The following is a 20079-nucleotide window of genomic DNA, read 5'->3' on the forward strand; positions in this document are numbered from 1 at the left end:
ACTACCTCATGCTGCTGTCAATTATTTCTTGGGCAAACAATACAAAAGGATTAGCTTTACCACATCATACACCTTTTTTGGCACAACTGTCAGCATTATACTCCATTTCTCCACATTTATATTCAAAGTGTGGACATTTTCTTTTAAATGTCCCAACTTTCCATGGCCATTTTCAATGAATAGATCAATAAAACCCTCCAACTCTCTTAGCTCATATGCCCAACCTGGACTTATTTTTTACCAAATGATATATGTTTTGCAAGCACAGGGCATATTTCTTCTTCAGTCAAAAACATATTTCTTTCCAATTTCTGTACCTTCAACCTCTTTTTAAAATTCATATCATACATTGAAAATTGTGACAATGGTGCTTTCAAAGTTCATGGTTCTTTCAAAGTTATTTATTATTTTTTGCAAGGCTGCCTGAGGTTCCAAACATATATCATACATTGTTTGAGGAGTACAGAATTGACTTTACCTTCTAGTACTCCATTCCTAGTCTGCTGACTTACTCAGTTGGACTGCCTCTATAAAAGACTTAACCTTTGTCAAACATGGAGGTATCACTTTTATCTGCTTACTATAGCTGAAAACTCCTGAATTATTTGCATATCCAACTTTGGACACCTCAGAACCGTTCTGCTTCACCTCTGGACTGGAACAAATCTGTAGTCCACTCAACCTCAAAGTGAGTTCCAGATTTGTTATTAATTTTACAGCAGCTAATAACTTCCCATATTTCTTAATGCACTACATGATGTCTGGTCATAGATGGTCACATATTACTTCAGTGGGTTGTGAAGCATCTAACAGTAACAGTTACTGGTTACTCATCTCCATCTTTTCCCATTCATTCACTGTCAGCATAGAACACCCGTAGTGGTATGTCAGCAGCAAGAATAGAAGTATTAATGAATGCCATGACAAAAGTTCCTTTAGTCCATATAAGGGCCACCTACTAAAAATAGCCCATAGGTGACAAAATATAAATGAAATAAAAAAAGGTTTATAGACTTGTAAAAGGGTTTGCCTCACAAAACATCTCCAGACATTCTGAGTAGTGAACACTTAGTTGTAATATGTCTTAATATACTCAGCTTCATTAATACACATCTTCTATGTGATGCTGTCCAGAGGTGAGTTGTGTAAACTGAGACTTATGCAGAAAGCAGTAGCAGCTAGGATTTTAACCAGGACAACAGATTCTGGACTTCACATGACAGCATACAACTTCTGAAATTAAACTTTTTCACTACTATAGAACCACCAATATGTCTATCCTATTTGCTTACTATGGTATACGTAGGCAGGGGCCTTATTATTTACAATGCCAGACTCCAACCTCTCTGTCAGTGACATCTTCTCACTGAATGTGATGTGAGTGAGGCTGCGAAGTTCTACAAAATGATGAATATCAGCTGAGCTTAAGACTTGTTCTCTCATGTCTCACTGCTTTTGGAATTTTATATACAAACCATGAAAATATGAATGTAGCCACCAAATGTAGAAACAACAATAATCATTCTATTAATAACACATTAAAAGTGATACTGATATAATTATTGACTTTAGTAGGTAGATGGAAGTTTTTGTGACCCTTGTTTTTGAGTAATTATTTATGGTTCAAAACAAAATGTATTGTTCCTGAAAGGAATTCCAATAATGTCAAAAACAAATTCAGTGGAGATGGTGGACTACATGGCAGTGGAGGAAGTCATAGTTGAAAAATAATGTGTGCTTTGGGTGAATTTACTAAGATTTATCACAAGAGAACTGAAGAAGAATTCAGTGAATCTGCTTGATTTTTAGTAGAGCCTAGACATTCCTGAAGGTGATAATTTTGAATGAAATACTGAATAAAGTGTCACCATCACTTTCAAGACACATGAAACTGGACAAGTCAGGATGAAACTGATGGCAACTGATGTTGAAAGTTTTGTTGTTTGTTTTTTGGAAGAAGATAAAAATTTGTCAAATTAGAAGATATGTTTAAGAGAAGAAATTTGAAAGTGATGTTTGTACCAAGAAGAAATGAAAGATTGTGTTGTGCTGAGTTTATGAAAACCACTGTTGCAACTTGGACTGGTCGTTCAGCTGGCAACATTTGCAATGTGAAAGCTTATAAAATTCTCTCAGCAGAAAGGATAATGGAGTATCCAGGAACAGTCATGGTTCAGTCTGATAACTGGATATGTAAAATTAACAACTCTTAATTCAGTTGTAGTGAATGAATATAGTTTACTCACTAGATGGAGGAATGACTGCATTTGATTGTTTTGTTTCAGAGCTGATGCTTAAACAATGAGTGAGATTTCAAGATGCTAGTAAGGAATATCATTTGAAGAATCTAAGAATTAAACGTTTGTGTCCTACTATCATGAAAGTCCTTCTTTACATGTAGGGAAGTTAGTTTGTGGACTCAGCAAAGGCATGGTAGGGTGCTCATAGTTTCAAATTATTTGACTGTCTAGGTAAACAGTATTTCTATTTAAAAGACTATTCTAAAATTTAGTTAATGAACACAATGCAACTGTTTAGAGTGGATACTCACTGGATAGCTCAGTTAGACTTACCATTTTGTGGAGCTCCACTAGTGTTTCTTAATTTCTTTATTTAATTTCACTTCATTGACCAGGTGAGTCCCACTAGGCCAATGGCATCTTCTCATGGGGAACCCAAGGTGGTATTCATTCTATGTACTTTGACTAGGGCAACAGAAAGTTTCTTGTACTTTTTCAGAGCACTAGGTTGTGCCAGGTGTCTGCCAATACTGCTTGGAGAATTCCAAGATAGAGGAAGAACAAGAGAATGCAGCCTGAGACTGGAGTGGTGCAGAGTATTGAACTACCACAATCAGACTCTGTAAGAGAGGAGACTGCCTTTACAGAGCTGGAGGAAGGAGATCTGGAAAACTCCTGTGTTGCTGATCATGGATTGTGATGAGCTAAATACTGATGAGGAACTAAGCTGGAGTACTATGGTTGATGGCATGCTGAGCAAGGTAGAAAAGAAGGTGTTGCTAGATAAATCAGGAGAAGGAGCTTGGTTACCAGATGGTGCCAACAACAGTTTGGCCAGTTCAGTAGCAGGTTTTAAAGGCATGGCCATGCAACAGGATATTGTTGTGAGTAGTAAAAAAAAAATTTAAATAGAAGAAATGATAAATAAAGAAAAGAAAGATGCTGTGACTGAAGCTGAAAGAAAGCAAGGACTGATGTAAAGATAACAAAACCAGAATAGAAGACTAGTGATAGCAATCAAAACAAAGAACACTGACATTATTACAGGTATAAAGTTATGGAAGGTATTATATTACCTTTGGGGTTTAAAGCACAGGACATAAGATCATTAATATACTTGAAATGTTTACTTTACCTGAAAATTGCATGTATGAAGCTGAGAAAAAGAATTAATTTGCACATGGAACAAGTAATTTTTTAGAACTCGAGGCCATAGTTAGTGAAGAAAAAATGTGCAGTTCAGAACATCTGGCAATGAGGAACTTGTTAGTTTTTTTATCTCTCTATCGGTAAAAAAGGTATTTGAAATAAAAAAATATATGGTGAAAGAAATGTTTTGATGGGTGGTGATATTTATTTTGTGTGGGGTTACTTTGAAGTGTACTTGTTTGTGACACTGGATTTGCATTAGGTAAAATGCAGCATGTTTCAGATTTTACAACTTTGAATGAAAATGAGGAACAGCAAGATATTGGAGTCAACCAAAAGCATTGTTGTGGTTAAGAAAAACACTTGGTACAAGACTACATTAAAAGAAGATTGTTCAGTGTAAGGAAAGGGGAGCTATCACAAAAAAATATAGGCCTCCTGTACAAAATGCGATGAATTTAGACATTTTGGTTTGACTGTCCTTTACGAGAAAAGGAAGGCTTAGAAGAAGATGAGAATAATTCAGAAGAAAGACAATCTGAGTATATCAGTGGAGAAAGTATTGTGGGGAGAAAACCAAAGAAGGAGATGTACCTAGTATGAAGAACGATCATGACAATGAGACAGAAAATGTTTTACAAAAAGAACGTGTTGCAATGCAAGACAAAAACAAATAGTCATCACTAGGAAGGGAAAAAATGGGAAGAGAGAGAATCTGAGGCAAGAGACAAACACAAAGATGATGATAAATCAGTTGGAGGAAGGGTATGGAGAAGGAAAAGAAAACTACAAACAGAAAAATAAGAAAGGCAGAAAAAGGAAAGGCATAACTTAGGAATAGTAGCACTAACTATAAACAGACTTTGAAATGACATTACAGATGTGGTAGTGATGGAATGGTGTAAAAAAAGTACAGAGATTATATGTTTGTTAGATAAAAGATGTGTAAAGGAAGACAAAAGGGAATGATTGAAGCAATATGTGATAAAATATTATATGAACAGTAGTGAACAATATGTGCTTATGAAAAGGGTTATTTGTTTAAAGTGAACTGATAAAGATGCCAGATGTGATTGTAGTAGTACCTGGGAGACTAGTGTTATGTGATATAAGGAAAAATGTGTAAGGATAATTGGAGTTTATGGATACACCAATATGACAGAGAAGATGTTTGAGGAAATTAAAAACGTTGTCCTATTAAATATGTCACTTATTGTGATTGGAGATTTTAATTGCAGTTTGAGAAAGGAGATGGAAAAATACAATATATTCAATTAACAAGGGAAGTCATAAGACATGGAATATTCAAAATAGGAAAAATAGAGACTGGACATATGAGGGGGGCCAGAACTGAAATTGATTATGTACTGTATTCAATAGATTATGTACTGTATTCAAAAGATATGAAAGAAAGGATAGGTGGGGAGAAATTATTGAATTTTATGATCACAGAATGGTATGGACTAGAGTAGGGGATTACATAACTAATACAAATGAGACAGGAATAAAAAAAATAACTGAAATGGCTGCTAAAACTGATGAGAAGAAAAGAGAATATAAGATTTTATGGAAAAGAATCACATGACAATGAGACCATGTTATGAAAATTGGACAGATTGTTGGAGTCCTTATATAAAAAAAAATACAACACAATATAATTGTAGAAAAAAGAGTGAAGCAAAGGAATAGGACATTATATAAGTATATCATATGAAGCCATGTAAAAGAAATAGAACAATGTGGTGATACAAAAAGAGAAACAAAAAGAGAGCTGTATGACAGACATAGAAGAAAAAAAATTGTTGTTTAGAGGTTTTAAGGAAAGAAGAAGAAGTGTCACCATTTTTGGGAAAAGACGCAACATAAAAAAAGAAATGGATGAAGAAAATGCTAGATATAAGCAAGAGAAGTGATGGACATTGTGGAAATGTTTGTAGATAGAATGTATGAACAAGAAATCATGCAGGAAATATGGATTGTAAAAAATATTTGAAAATGTTAAGAATTCTCTGAAAAGAGATTATTATTATATAAATTGAAGAAATAATAAAAGAAGAAGGAAGAAAGGGAAGAATTAGCACCAACAATAGATGGATCAGTTTATGAATAATATAATGAGATTAATGAAAATAAATGTATATTATGCAAAATATTAAATAAAAATAAGAAATTTATATTATGTAAAATTTTAAATAAATTGATAGAAAAGGGAATAACAGATAAAAGTATATGTGGTGGAGTAATTACGGTTTTATAGAAAACAGATGAAAGAAAGGATATAAAAATTGAAGGCCAATAACACTGGGAAGTACATATTATAAAATATTTATGAAATAATACAAAAAGGATACAGAAGCTTTCAGATTATGTTATAAGAGAAGGGGTTTTCACAATCAAGAGAGAGGAGAAAGAAGTGTTAATAATAGAAAAAATGTGACAGATATGATTTTGAAAGAAGGTAAAAAAAGTAAGACTAGTGATATGATGTGGCAAAGTCATTTGATAAGGTTAGTCATGATGTGACATGGAAGACTCCTATGAAATAAGGGGTAGAAGAAAAAAAATTGCATGTATAAATATTAAAAAATATGATATGGAATGCTATGGATGAAAGTTATAGTAAATGGATATGATAGAGAAAATATAAAATTGGGAATTGAGTTAAACAAGGATGTCTATTAAATGTGCATGTTTGCACTGACAATGAATACAATGATTCAAATACGTCTATGTGAAATGAAAAAAGCAAAATGGGAAATGGGAAAATGAGTTATAATGCTGATTTGCATGTCAAATGAACATGATTAAGCGAATATGACTAAATATGACTAAAAGTAAGATATGTGTAAGTGAAGTGGTGGTTCAAGTGGAGGGATTATTATAATATAGAAGCTTAGTAATTGAGTCTGGAACACTGCAGAGCTAGCAGGAAGGTATAGCTGTGGATGGCTAGGTATTGATATTTTAGTCTATTCTGGCAATGCTATTATTTCTAAATAATGACAATTGGTCCCGTGTAAGGTTTGTTCATTTTCTTCTGTGTTAAATAAGCTGGCAGCAAACTGATATGAAATTCCATGAAGGATTTAACATACATGGCTTCAAACAAATTAAGACTATTGTTTTGTGGAAAAAATGAATGATGCAGAGTAAGAGGTGAGGACTGACCCTGTACCAAATTATGATTATGCAATTAAGATTTGTTGCATTCATTCTATGTAGAATATTATAATGAAACCACGTGTTAAATTAAAATATAAAAGATAATCTGGATGTATTTTGATGTGTGCATGCAATAATGGAAGAAAAAGGTATAAGTGGAAAGCCATAGGATATACAGGAACACTGGAGGGCTGTCTGCCAATAAAATGCCAACTTACAATGGGTGTTTTTAGCAAAAGAAAATGCTAAAATAGAGTACTTATCAAAAGCTATTGCTGTGTTTAATACGATAATAACAAAGCTATTCACATTTAGTTCTGTTCTGGTTCCTGCTTATGGAACCTGTTCAAATACTTTGCAGTGGGAATAAATCTTATGTCAGGTATGCTTTTGATGTAACAATCTTGACCTGCTGGTATAGGTGCTAAGCATGTGATGATGAGGTAAAGGATGGGTGTTGACAAAAATCGTAGAAGATAAGTATTTTTCTCATGTGGCTTTTCAACTATATGCTTTTTAAACTCAATTTGAGAGACTGTGTGGACTTTAAATTTCAAAAGATTGCTGCAATTGATTGGGTTTTCCAATGTGTGTAAGGGACTATATAGAATAAAATAGGAGAGATGGTGCAAATATGACTTTGCATGGAGTTTATGAACCTACATCTTGACTGGGGGGCCTGTACCTCATCCTTCCTAGTCAGTTCTATATCGGGCCAACAAAGATCCCTAATTCCTTGGAATTCCTATAGATAAGGAAGATTGGTGACCTGAATTTAGAGTTTTTTTCAAATATGTTGCGTATGTTTTAAGGATTGGAATTTTATTGATGTTTGAGGCATTTTTTAACTGACAAAGCCTTTTGGACAAATTCTCGGGGGGTTCAGAAAAAAGTGTCTAGTCAATTGACTGACTCAGAGTCACACAGTAAGCAAATTAATGTGGAAGTAGCTCAATAACAGCTCAGAGGTTTCATCCTTTGTGCTAACTGCCATACGTTTTTTGCAAAATGCAAGCCAGTTTGCCAGTGGATCAGATATGTAGTTGATTTTATGGTTTGCATTAGAAGCTCAAAAATTGGGTTCAGTCGAACCAACATCCAAAGTCTAGAAGCCGAACGTCGACAATGTCAAACCCGACATTGTCGAAATACAAATCTCACCCCCATCTCAACCCATGTTAAACCCTGTTTCGAGATTTACGGCGAGTCGTATTTTGACAATGTCGGAATTCGACATTGTCGTTTTTGTGGAAGTGGGTTGGAAATTCCATCATTCGAAAGAGTCTGGTTCGACCTTCTCATGGTAAACCTGATTTTATTAGTACCAATTTTTGGATTTAGTATATGATCACAATTCAGGCCTATTTGCAGCTGGGTAGTATTTTTTATTTTTTTATTTTACAGAATTCATCCAAGAAAATATGATAAATTATCCGGGACTCAAAACTTTAGTGTTAGAAAACTTCTGAAGTTAATTTGCATAAGGGTGAATTGTCTGTTCCTGTTAATTTAATATACGATTTAGTTATGAGGAAGAGGTAATGGTGAGGTAAGCAAAATGGAAGCCTAACAACAGAGTTATCATGGGATAAGAGGAATCCACAGTTTTTGTCTGTAGGCCAAGATTTGGAGGCACAAACAGTTCAATGTACAATCTAATAGTGATTTATGTTACTTATTTAAAAAAAAGTGGTTAAGATTTACTCCAAAGTTATACATTATGGAAGTTTTTTTTTTTCCTTAATGAAAAAATGTATGTATCATTTTATTAAGAATGGAAATTGTATTTAGAATGTAAATAATGTTAAGTCAATGAAACAAGTGGGATAAGGAACTGCATTATTTATGGAGAAGGGGAACCAGTGCAAGGAGGTTTATAATTTCTATGATCAGTGCTGGATGGGATAAAAGTCAGTCATGTTGTACTCATAAAAAGAAGTCAGTTTTTATAGTATGTTATTGTTGGCTTTGTCCTTCCTTTTAAGTTTTCCTGAAAACTCAGCAGCCGCAATGCAATACTGCCATTGTATTTAATAAATGTGATACAGGACACTAAAGTAAATGACAAGAGATTTGAACCTTATAGGGCACCAAACTTTAGAAGAGCTATTTATTTACTCATTGCTCTGTCTTAATGCTTTGCCGCCTTTCCTCTAAACAATCATAGATTTACTCCAAAAAGTGAGCATATTTTTATAAATCATACGATTTCTACATCATCCGTGATCAACAAGCAATGAGTGGCGAAACTTCACTTGCAATGCAGGAAGAGCAAAGACATTTTTTTTTTAATTTCCCTCTAACTGGTTCAAATGCTTCAGTAAGTGGTGTTACTCTTTCATACATAGAGCTGTTGTTGTTTGTCTTTTCGGCTTTTCCCAGTTAGGGATCACCACAGCGGAAGTCCGGTCTGCTAATGATTGGCAGTAGATTTTTATGGTGCCGAGTTGCCAGCCCGATGCCCAACCTTCAGCTAAGGCACGCCCATTCACGCATGTCTTTCAAATGCCACTCGACCACAGGGAGGAGATGCAGACTCCACACAGAGGGCACTCCACTGAAAAAAATATTGTTTGTTCTTCAGAAGATAAAGAAACAACACCTATTAGAAAGTTATCAGGTTTTGCTGTTGGGGCTTAGGAAAACAGTTTTTATTTTACTTTTTGTTAAACAAATTTATACACACACACACACACACACACACACACACACACACACATATATTTATATATATATATATATATATATATATATATATATATATATATATATATATATATATATATATATGGGTCTAGGACTATTCACTGAAAGCACATTTCACTGAAAGTCAAATGACTGTGCACAAATCACTGAAAGCACAATTCACTGAAAACACAACTCACTGAGTTAGAATATACAGTAAGGAGGGGTGTGGGGGGCACCACCCCCCACATAGTTTGGATATATATTAAGTTTAGAAAAGAGTAATTTATTGAAATTCAAAGTATCCATGTGTATAGTTCAAAATATTTAAAATAGGTGGGAGGCTACATCCCCCCACCCCACCCCCTTACTATATATTCTAACTCCAGGGTTGCACTACAGGGGGAAAAGGCCATATATAACTTTCAGTGAAATGTGTTTCAGTGAATTGTGTTTTCAGTGAATTGAGCTTTCAGTGAATTGAGCTTTCAGTGAATTGTGCACAGTCAAATGTGTTTTAGTGAAATGTGCTTTCCCTGAATAGTCCTAGACCCATATATATATATATATATATATATATATATATATATATATATATATATATATATATATATATATATATATATATATGTATATATACAGGTCCACTTTTACATCTCAAAATACTGAAATCTCGAATTTCAGTATTTCGGGACCATAAAGTCGAAAATACAGTTTTACGAAATTGCACTTTCTTGAAATTTAGTTTCCCAAAATCATGATAGGTAAAGTTTGGTATGTACGTGATTGTGTACTGTCTCTTTAAGGATATTGTGTTATGGCAGCCGATGTTCATTTATGTACGGAGATTCAGGTAAGTGTTTAATTTTTAAGGGTTTTGGGTAGAAATGTGTTTGGTTTTAGTTTTTGTGCAGTTTTAAGGGTAGATTGGGGTACATAGTTGCGACTGTAGGTGTTTGAGTGCTGCATGTGGGGATTTTAGTATGATTGCAGTGTGTGTGAGTGTTATTAGTGAGTGTAAATATGACTACAATGGGAGTGTAGGGTAGGTAAGTGTGTGTTTGTTTTTTTGTATTTTTTGAGTTAGTGTGACCTCAGAGTTGGTAACTATAAGTAGGGGGTGGGGGGAGTGCAACCTTCTACATGGGGGCTGCAGGGGGGGCTTCCCCCCTGCAAGAACATATAGTTGTGTTTCTGATTGCAGCTATGTACACTGTAAGTTTTGTTTTGGGGGGAGAGCTGGATATATTTTTTTGTTTAGTGTTCGTGATTGTGTAGTTTTGTGTTTATGATGTTTCGATGTTTTAGTCTCGAAATACTGAAATTCGAGATTTCAGTATTTCGAGATTAAAAAGTGGAATATATATGGGTCTACTTTAAATAAACAAAATGTCACTTACCTGAATTTTAAATGATTGACGAAAGCATAGAACTATAGTGCAATCTCAGAGTTGGTATATTTAGTTAGGGAAGTGTAAGGGATGCAGTCCCCCCACATTGGGGAGTGTAGGGGCAAAGCCCCCCACTTGGGTGGGTTTGATATGCTTAGTTTTGGTTTTTGTCCATGTTGGTCTACTGCCTCCTTTCCCTGGTGAAAATATTTGTATTGTGAGTGTTCGTTTAAATGCAAGTCTGATGTTTTTGTCTTGATCATTTAAAATTCAGGTAAGTGACATTTTGTTTATTTGAAGTAGACCCATATATATATATATATATATATATATATATATATATATATATATATATATATATATATATATATATATATATATATATGTATATATATATATTACTGCCATTCCTGGAACTAATGTATTGCAATGTGTAAAGGTATTGTGACTCCAGATACTGGTCTGAGACACAAATAAGTATCCTGACTGCAAAGCACTTCAACAGGTGACATAAACCAAACATTTTTAGTTAACCACAGAAATTTATAAAAACAATCCCCGGGATTCAGCAAGCTCTGCACAGCGTGCAGGAATAGTACAGGAGCTGCTGGAGGCAATATGGCCTCCGACAGATCCAGGAACAAGCTCCCGGGATGTGCATGAGAGCTCCTGCACTATTCCTGCATGGACACAGCTCCTGTATGCCACTTACCCAATTTTCAGGTGAAAACCATGCAAATTAGGTGAATTAGCGATCCAGGGAGCTGGCAGCCGTCCGTGCAGTATTAGTGTAACCTGCAGAAATGTACTCGGTTAGTAACCGAGTACATTTCTGCAAACTGCAAAACGGAGCCATGACAGCTCCAAATAAAGAGTGTATATAGTGTAGAAAGTATGCCAATTGCCAAATATATGGCTATTTGCATGTAAAACAGTTGCAAAAAAAAAAAAAAACGTTTATTTTTTTGGCCGATTTCAGCTGTTTAACCATAGAGCAGCGGCGCGCAAATGGGATCGGCCGGAAAGTAAAAGTAAAACCTTGATAAAAGCATTTTCTGCAAAATCACAATTTTGCCATTATAGTCCATGGCAGGCAGAACACAACAAGGCCAGAGAATAGTGGTTGTTAAGGGGGAAGGCTCAGTGTGGGACTTGTAACTAGGCATTATCAGGCAATTTTATGCAAATGAGGGGAATGATACTGAATCACAGATTTCCCCCAACCATGTAGGTGCAGGAAAACCATGGTGCAAGCTTAAGAGTTAGCTGACATCATAGAGGGGTGTGTCAGGCATACTGTAAGCTTATTGGAGCTCTGTGGCTCGGGTTTGCCCTTAACTTAGTAGAGCTAAGGAATGGGGTGTGTCTGAAGCTGTCAAGCACACTTTACATTGCCTAAACGGGTGTGCACGCCATGCACCAGCATTTAACAAAAAAAAGTAAACCAGGAAACAGCAGCTCCATTCACATCTGAGCACCTTAGGGTTTAAAAAAGTAGGCATTGATAAAGGAAAACAGCAGTAGGAAGGTAATCAAGGAGAACTAGCATAGCTGGCAGGTGAAATGTATCAGAATCAGCCAATTACACAGGCAGCAGTGCAGCCCAGCACACTACTATAAACTATGCAAACACCTTTCCCTCAGTTTTTTCCCACAAACTCTACACCACCAGTGTACACATATGGGGAAATTTTACCGAACAAAAGCAACAAAATGATAGGGGCTACATTTGCTCTCATAAATCAACATGTGGAAGAGGCTGAGGGTGGTGAGGATGAGAATGCTGATGGCCAACCCACAGTGAGGAGAAGGAAAAGAGTGTACAGACCCAGGGTAACCTACCAGGGGCTACATGAGCTGGAAATAGTGGAGCACTATAGGGTGCACAGGGACCTCCTACAGCAAATTGTTGAGCTGTGCCGGCCAAGCCTCGCCCACAGAATATACAGAGGGGAACTCATCCCTGTGGATACCAAGGTATTTGTAGGCTTAAGAATACTAGTCACAGGTACCTTCCAAAGGCCAACTGGGGATATCATGGGGATCTCACAGGCATCAGCGTCCAGGGTACTCCACCAGTTCCTGGATGCCATGTCAGCACATGCCGGTGAGCACATATATTTCCTCAACACCCATGAGGCATTGACCAGCAATATGTGTCTCTTCCACCAAATAGCAGAATACCCTGAGGTAGTGAGTGCTATAGACTGCATGCACATACACATCAAAGCACCACCTGGCAAGCGGGGTAGAGTCTACATAAACTGCAAGGGTTCCCCCTCCATCAACTGCCAGGTCGTGTGCGATGCTCAGGGCATTATAATGAATTTGTGTGCTGGCAGCCCTGGAAGCTATCATGACCCTCACATCTGGCATATGACGCAACTGTACCAGAGATTTGCCAGTGTGGCCACATAATGGGGGATGCTGGTTACTCACTGGAGCCGTGGCTTATGACACCCATCAGAAATGCACACACACCCGAACAGTAACTCCATAATGAGGCACACACACAGACCAGAATCATAATAGAGCATGTTTTTGGGATACTGAAGTCACAGTTCCAGTGCCTTGACATATCTGGGGGTGCCTTGCAGTACTCGCCAACTACATGTACCCAAATTGTCATTGTATGTGCCATGCTACATGATATGATCGTGCAGAAACAGCTGCAGCAGGAACAGCATGGGGCAGGGCCACACAACCCCTCACCATGACAACGGCCTGCAAAGGCACAGAGTGACTCAGAGGAGGAACAACCTGAGCCTGTCCCAGTAGGCAGAAGGAGGCATGCCCTGTATGTCCAGACCTTGGCAAAGAGGAAATACATAGCACATACACTTACATGGTAGGAACCCAGGGAATGACAACTCATTCTGACTCACACATACAGTAAAAGGGATGCCAAACATGACACTACCTGTGCTTAACCATGTATAGGGAGTGTACTATGTGCATCTAACATAGTCAGCCCTCCAGCACTATCCTCAATACTGGTACAGCCACAAGATAAGTCACGCTCATTATCAGTTGCTGAATGGAATAGTATGTTCTGCTACCTGTATCTATGGTATGGATGTGAGCATGTTAGGGAACTGGGTGACTGAATGGGATGCCAGAAGATAGTAGACACCTATATCGGAAGCATGAAATCCTTAACAAATACTGGAGTCAACATAGTAGGCAGTACTAGACAAGGTGACAAAACCCACTGCAGGACATGTGGTGGGCCAAATGTGTGCTCATAGGACACACACATGCATGTCAGTGAGGCTCACATACCCAAAAACAGTCTCTGCCAGCAGGACAGGTGTAGACAAATGCAAAGAAAGGCTGTGACAAGGCCTTTGATTGATGGCTATGGAGAACAGCCCCCCTCCAGACCTACACAGACAGACTACAACAGGTCAGGCGGTGGAATGTTAATTCTGAAGTGTAAGAAGTCTGAAACTGTAGTAGACTGATATGCCTCTAGTCTGCATGATAGGTCAGAATACAAAATGAAATGGAGTACCTAAAATACCAGTACAGTCATAGCAAATGTGTACAGTTGTCAGGTGTGATCCCCCAATCCTATGTAGAAATGTAGTAACATGTATGTGTAGGTATAATGACAGTGGAGCACAGATTACCTGAGCTGGCCAAAGTAGCAGGATATATTGTAGCACATGCACAGTATGCAGGGCTGTGTGTGTTAGGTTGGTGTGTGTTGTATAGTGTGCGAAAGTGGTCAGCATGTAGGCATGGTGGGTTGTGTCCTGGTGGCCAATGGCCAGTATTGTTGATGGCAGGACCAAGTTCTTATAACTGCAGTCCCAAACACAATGCATCCCAGCAAAACACATTCCAGCAGTAATCCATACTAATTGTTCAGATGTAATATCTGTCACCATCTGAAAGATGGACATGGCATGAATGTGGGCCCAGACAGGTGGAAGTACCCTAAACAGAGAGTGTACAAAATGTTACTGTCAAATGGACACACATTAGCTGGCTGTGTAGTATGGAATACTGATGTCATCTGGCCAAACACTGGCAGACCACAAAAGGCACAGGTATGAAGTACTGAGAAACTGCTGATGTCCCTTTACAAGCCAGCATAAGTGGAACGTCCCACATATGTCAGTGAGCCAGCTGCAAGTAGCTTCCTTACCACACATGCACCCAGCTCATCCCCACCATCAGCCACAGGTACCTCACAGGTCTTTTCCCTGCTGTTGGGAATGAGTACAATATGACTCCCTCCTCTGTATGGGAATAGCCACAGAATGCAGCATGCTGAAGAGGTGTCCCATGCAGGTGTGTCCCTAACTGTAAGCAACACCCTGCCAGCATCCAATCCAATGGATCAATAACGACATTAACACCTTGCACACCTACCCTGTCACCCCAGGGGCATATAGTGGCTTGCAGCCTGGGACTGTAGGAGTGACACATTGCACTGGCCTGCTAGAGATGGCCTGCATCACTACCAAATGCCCTACAGTCCTCCGTCAAAGGCCTGTGTCTCACCCGTACTGCCAATGTATGTTATCTCATGGACTTCAAAATAACAACATAACATAGTCCGCAGAACCCAAATGCAAGGCCATGTTGACAAATCCCAGTAGCATGTCCACTATGTCCCACTGCATGAACTGTGGATCAACCCCTAAATACTGCTGGGATGAAGTGATAATTATAGGGATATTTATCAGATAACATTTGCATAATGTTCAGAAGAGGATAGAATAACAGGAGGGGGTAGAAGCATGGACGCCATGGAGTGTGTGAAGTCTGTAACTCACCTGTGTGCACATACTATCCCTGCCTGTAAACACAGGAATAGATGGCTACACATCTGCTCGTAAACCACAATGTGAAGGGGTAATGACCAGAAATATGAGCCCTGCCTCTGGGTAACCTGTGTGAATCTGTACAGCTGTGAGGTATGACCACAGCAGGATTTGGCCATACTGTCACGTCGATGGATGTACAAGTATGGGGTCCTCAGCCACCACAGTACCAAGGTGTTGAACCATTTACACACACCCATCAGCAAGTGTCTGCAGAATGGCATGATTGTGCAAGAATATGTAGGCTGCAGACCACAATACTGGACACTGCTTCATTCATCCTGTGTTCCCCAGGAAATTACTGAAAGCAAATATGTATACCTGTCAGTAGTTGATGACATAAAACATCACAGTGTAAAACAGTACATATGTCTGAATATCTCTGCTAACACCAAACCATGTAGCAGAAGCAGCACAGGCACAATGACTTACAGTAATCCACTATCCTTTGCCCATTGTGACCCCATATTATTAACCGATCTACAGATATCCTACAGAAACAGGTTGCTAGCTATAGGTGTAGAACACAAAAGCCTGCACTGGAGTACAACCTACCTGAAATGGATTCACATATTCAATACAGAAGGTCATACTGGGCATGCTCCCACACTTGCGAAATGAAGCCCATGTCTGGCAACAACAGTGGACTTTACATATTTGACAGTCATAGATGTTTGTGCACACACTGCACATTACACACCAGTCATGCTTTGCACACACATCGGATAGGAATACACACATATATCCAAGGACAACACACTATAATAGGCCAAACTTACACATACATAGATGTGCGGACGAGAGTGACAGACAGTGACAAAGAGCTTCCCATCATGAGGCCTGTCCCACTGAGCACACATCAGTTGGCTACAACCACATGATGTACAAATGTCAATCGCTATAGACATTTGCTTCTGGTATCTCTCAGCACTATAGTGTCTGTGGTGCTTGTGATAACTGTGTAACATGATTGTGCAAGTCAGTATTCATCTAGCAGTTGTATACATGTTCCTGTTAAATGTAAACCTGTGTGTGACTGCGTGTTGTGTGTGTGCTTCCAGATGAATGGTTTATGGCCCATTCACACACACTATACTCCCCATTGCCCTGCTTTGGCAAGCCTGCTGATGTCATTCACCTTGAAATACACTTTTGGGGAAAGAGTAACCTGATAAGCTCTGCGGCGCATGCCATAACTACGTAATCCTATAGTATGACGTACTAATTAGGTAGGAGTTCTAAATCCAAGCATGGCAACTGTGAGACTGTGTGTGTGTTTGTGTAGGGATCAGTGCTTTTGAGGCCATTCACAGTCACTACACTTTCCATTGCCCTACTTTGGCAAGCCTGCTGATGTCATTCACCTTGAAATACACCTTTGGTGAAGGAGTAGCCATGTAAGCTCCGTGGTGCATGCTGTAACTGCATAATACTGTATTATGATGTGCTAGTTAGGTAGGAATTCTAATCCTAGACATGGCAACTGTGAGACTCTGTGTATGTGCCTGGCATCAGTATCCTGTGTGGAGACAACTGTGATTGTATAGTAACAGGACTCATTGTGGGGTGGGTTTTGCATATTTCTTATATGGAGGACTTATTATATGTCACAATGTCCACCTTACAAGGACAACAGATGTCAAACAGCAGAGAGGCTGGTGTAGACAATACATACTCCTACATGTGACATTATTTATTTATTTTTTTACATTTGTTTACCAGGAAAGTCCAACTGGATACAAGTCCTTTTTCAGCGGATGCCAGAGGAGAAAAGCTCCACAGAAAGTTACATATAGATAACATGGTATACAACCTAGACAGTATCATTTTACAGTGATAAAAGGTGTTAACATGACAAATACAGTGGAAGATTTGTTAAGGTTTAAGTATATGCATATACAGAACAGAATACAAGAATACTAGGTAAAAGAACACCTAGAAAACACTTTATCTGACGCTAGAGTTATGATCAAAGAAGAAATGAAATATTTGTTAGTAAGACCTGGATTTAGTTGGGGTTTTGACAAGGACAGAGCCAGTGAGATTTTAGATGTGATTTAAGAGCAGACTTGAAAATATGACTAGGGTGGGTAATAATGTTAGTTGGTAGGTTGTTCCAGAGCTTGGATATGGCACAGGAGAATGGCTATTATGGATTAGGGAACAATATAGGTAACCCTTGTATTACCCAGAGAACACTCTCCACCCATGTCTCATACACAAACACACTTGGCTAGGAAACCATCACTATGTTGGTAGTTCCCTGCATATTGCCCACAGATAGTAACCATGGTCTGATTGCAGTAGACTACAGAGGACATGGCACCCTGTTCCATCCCTACAATAGGCAAATAATTGCATACAGTGGTCCTTTGCTATGCTCCCTACTGGACACCTGCAACAACTGTAGAGTCAGCAAATTTAACCCACAAAGGGAATACCATTCCGTATACACATGCCCTGTATGGACAGATGCCACTAACACCAGTGAATACCTGTATCATGCTGTCAATATAGGTGCAGGATCAACATGAGTTCCATTGCCAGTTCTCACCACATGAGGTCAGGAATGGCATATCAGATGATAACAATCTGTCTACACAACATGCCTCAGACACCCCAGGTACACTTCCACATGTCACAGAACATGCATGTGGGACACTTGCACAACCCAGGTGCCATCCATGTTATGGAATATAGAACACACACATGGCAAGCATTGCACAGCACCGGCCACCCACAACAGTAACCCAGATGACTGGATGGCGAATACAATACCTACCTGATTGGGCCAACCAGAGACTACACCCCTGAGCCACACTGCAGACCACTGTCATGTGGCCTGATGCCAAGGTAAACCCTTTGCCTAGCCTTGTAAAGCCTTCTGGTACAATCAACCACTACACACTTATGAAGCAATGAACCCATGCATGTCAGTACTGGCAAACCTGTGTCTGCGTCTGTGTGTAGATTAATGATTTGGAAGCCATTCAGACTCACTACACCTCTCATTGCCCTACTGAAGCATGTCTTCTAATGTCACTCATCTTGACATACCCTTTCCCCATATATCAGCCTGATAACCTCTGTGGTGCATGTGATACCTGAGTAATACTGTAGTGTAGCAAACAAGTTATTTAGGAAGTCTAATCCTGACCCTGCCAACTGTGATAATGTGTGTGAGTCCCTGAAGGAGTGTGGCTTTGTCATCCTTGACACCTGCTTTTGTGGACAGGCACATGTACTACACCTGCCTTATCCCTCCTTTATCACTGTTGCTGATGTCACTCACCTTCAAATATACCTTTGGACAACTCATGAACATGTAAGCTCTGTGGCGCATGCAATAACTGCATAAAAATGTAATAGCAATACATAGTCAGGCAGGGGTTTGAAACCCCATACTGGTAAGTGTGTGACACAAATGTGCTTACCTTTTACTATCATACCCCCTTCCTTTCTTACTTTGTCTCTGTCTGTCTCTCTCCCTCCCTCTCTGGTGGATGTGGAGAAGTACACCTGCTTTGCTTAGGCAGCAGCTTGTGTTTTTAAGTGATGCTCATGATCAGCTGATGGCCTGTGCATGAATTGCAGTCCCCCATTAGCTGATTGCATGTGGAACAGCTGTGGTAACATTCCCATAGCCTATTGCATGGAAACACACTCCTATAACTAGGAACATCATGTGGGTGTTGGCCCTTTTCATTCACTGTGAGCAGGACTCCATGTCAGTGTTTGGCAAACAGCAGCACAGAGGGTAGTGGGATATACCTCTTACAACATACACTGTGGAGACAGGCCAACAAACAGGTGGGGGGATGTACCAGACATGAGTACAGAATGTAAGTCTTGCTCTTCTACATTTGAAGTAATGTTGGTTTAACAGGATTTGTGTGGATATGGCTGATCTACATGATTTAATACCTGTCATGACAGTGTTATGTGGTGGAGGAAACCCACACCTGTAGGGCTATCTGCAGACTGTCCAGTGTTTGGAGTCTTATGTGTGTTGGGTTACTCACAGATGACCTATCTTTAGAAATGCAGTAGCATAGTCTGAGGATTGCAGTACATGGTGACAGCCATGAGAGTTACTGACTTAATATCCCTCAGAAGACATATGTCACAACAAACCCTGTTACACCAGTAAATATATGAGGTTACCACAGCAACATGTCAGTATTGGTCCTGTGTTTGTGCCTCCAGCCACAACTCCATCAACCTTTGTACATATGTCATGCAGTAAGAAGTGCATATGTTCAGTACAACATTATTTATTGACATCATACCTGATAACAAGCCAGTGAGATATCAGACTGACAGACATGTTATGTATAGTAGGGGTTATATTTGAAAACAAAACCTGGACATTCTGTTGTAGTGTGTACAGTAATGAGGTCTGTCTACTTATGGTGATTGTCGACAGAGTGTGTATTGTGTATATGTACCTTGGCCTGTGTACAGACTGTGGTAGATGTCATTGGTCTTTGTCCTGTTCTATCTGATGTTGCATGCTGCTCCAGTGTATGTTAGCCTATCGGCATACATGTTTGTAGGGCCAAACCCACACATGTCCCATACCACAGTCAGGCATTGGAATACAATGTGTATTGGCCC

The sequence above is a fragment of the Protopterus annectens genome, chromosome 1.part0 (genome assembly GCF_019279795.1).
Source record: "Protopterus annectens isolate FY-2018-M chromosome 1.part0, PAN1.0, whole genome shotgun sequence".
Lineage (NCBI taxonomy): Eukaryota > Metazoa > Chordata > Ceratodontiformes > Protopteridae > Protopterus > Protopterus annectens.